Here is a 2,713-nt window from a genome sequence, read left to right as displayed (position 1 = left end):
AGGAAAGGAGATTAATCTGAAGCTGATCTTGCGGAAACTGAACAATGGACTGCTGCAAAAAGAGTACCTTTTCTGCTGCATATTGGTCCCAAGCAGCAGACCTTAGATTCACTAGGTTCCGCTAAGGTCAAGGTTCAGCCTGTGCCAACAACTGCTGACCGATACTCCAACAGGCCTTAGAACCAGGGAGGGTTAGGAAGATGGTTAAGGTAAAAAAAACAAAAAAAAAACCAGGCTCATCAGGTAAGAAGACGGCACCAATGAGGTGTGAAAGTGGCGAAGTCAAAACTGCATTCGAAGTTGACTTTTGAATGGGAAATAAGAAAGTGAGTTTAAACTGAAGTGAACGATGCATGTGTGCTGGCGGGAACGAGGAAGAGAGAGAGAGGGGGGGAGGGGGTGGGGTGGATGGAGAGAGAGCGAGTGAATGAATCAATGTTTTATGCATTTTGGCCATGGGCACATATACATGTATCGGGAGTTTGGACGAGGGTTGATGGAGAGAGAGAAAGAGAGAGGGGGGAGGGGAGTGGGAGTGTGTAAAAGGGTCTCTGTCCACTTGAAAGTAACGACATGTGGTCTGGTGGGAAGAGGAAGAAAGATCGCATTGTGGGATGGGGCGATAGTTGATAGTCTGTAAACAGATAACTGCCGGCCCACATCTGCAGGCAGTTAGTCAGCTGCCAGGCAAGCAAAGCGGCGCCAGCAGGCGTTGGTACCATACAAGAATTGGACGCACTGAGAAAAGAAAAATGGAGTTCAATTCGAACACTTTGTCAGAGGCTTACCAAAGAGAGTTGCCAGCGTGTTGGACGATGAGGACTTCATAATCCTCAACGCGCTTCGGCACATGGATGCCAGCGATCTGGAGGCCCTAAACTTGGAACGGTGCCCACAAGGTGGGACTACGTGCCACAGTCAGTGAGATGCGAAGAGTTCATGGTGGAGGTCCTCTCTGTGGAAAAGTGTCGACCTTGGATGAACTGTTGGGACAGGTGTCCCTCTATCTCAGTCCTGTCTGTGGCGGAGCCCATGGTGGACATGTAGCTGGTCCAGGTGAGTGAGTCGCCATATCTCCGCATTGTTGACTTTATATCTGCAGCTATGGATAGCAGAAGAGAACGTGTCACGTGGAGGTAGGGTCACACAGTGACTCAACACCAAGCCCCAGCCTGAACAAAGTTCACATGGTGACTCGACTCTAAGTTTAAGTTGAACAAAGTTCACACGGTGACTCAGCTCAAGCTTAAGTTGAACAAAGTTCACACGGTGACTCAGCACAAGCTTAAGCTGAACAAAGTTCACACTGTGACTCAGCTTCAAGCTTAAACTGAACAAAGTTCACACTGTGACTCAACTTCAAGCCTAAGCTGAACAAAGTGCACACTGTGACTCAACTCCAAGCCCACCCTGAACAAAGTTCACACTGTGACTCAACAAGCTTAAGCCGAACAAAGTTCACACTGTGACTCAACTTCAAGCCTCAGCTGAACAAAGTTCACACTGTGACTCAGCTTCAAGCTTAAGCTGAACAAAGTTCACACCGTGACTCAACTCCAAGTCTATGCTGAACAAAGTTCATACCGTGACTCAACTGTACGCCTATGCTGAACAAAGTTCACACGGTGATTCAACTTCAAGCCTAAGCTGAACAAAGTTCACACTGTGACTCAACTTCAAGCTTAAGCTGAACAAAGTTCACACGGTGACTCAACTCCAAGCCTATGCTGAACACAGTGTCACTATACCAGTGGATGATCGTCAACAGCCGCATCCTGTTACATCTGATGAATGGGAAGGACTTTGATACAAAAGCATACCTGCTGTTCACGGAAATGGCGGACGAAATGGCTTTTCGGTATTCATGGCAGTCAGTCATTCGTGACAATCAGTCATCCTTTTCAATGATGATCTCCGGAGGAAGCAGTCACCCATAGGTTTTGAATGGGGCACCCCAAATCCTCATTTGCCCACAGTCATACCATGGGACAGGCCTCAGAACAACCCCACTAAGTGTGGAGCAGCAAGCAGCAGTAACAGTGCGACCTTAACTCTTGCAACAACCACATGGACCCAATGGAAAGGAGATGTCTCCAGTATAGCAACAAAGGGGCCTACTCCACCACCCCCATGACCATCTGTGTGACACCTGTGGCAAGGATCATCCAGGTCGTGACCACGCAACACAAACTCAGGCCTAGGATCCAGTGCAGCAGAGCAGCAGTTGGACAGGGGACACCAAGGTGGCACAGTGTGAGGCAGGCCTCACGCAATTTTGAACAGTCCACAGTCCACATCCTTGTGACTTTTTAGGACACAAATCTTCTATCAGTGCACATCTAAATACATAGCAAAATGAGTTGTTGTTTTTAATGATAAAATACGGATTTTTTTTTTTTAGTACATGATATAGAATATGGGTTTCATATCACTCATTCACTTGAATGAAGTGATTAGAAGTGAATCCCTCTAAAACAATCACGTCAGCTTCTCAGTTTAGAGAAGAAATTGAAAGAACACTCACTGATCACATTAACAAAGGGAATTACATTCTGGCATCAGAAACACAACAACCATTGTTAGTACCCTTGCTGCCATTCCTAAAGACAGTCAGAATTATTCATGATGGCAGCAGGTCAGTAGGACAAGCCCTGGTAAACTGTTTCGTTCCTGAGAGTGTTAATTTTCACACTTCTACAGATGCATGCAAAAA

The sequence above is a fragment of the Babylonia areolata genome, chromosome 16 (assembly GCF_041734735.1).
Source record: "Babylonia areolata isolate BAREFJ2019XMU chromosome 16, ASM4173473v1, whole genome shotgun sequence".
In the NCBI taxonomy this organism is placed as follows: Eukaryota; Metazoa; Mollusca; class Gastropoda; order Neogastropoda; family Buccinidae; genus Babylonia; species Babylonia areolata.
This window is presented reverse-complemented; position numbering follows the sequence as displayed.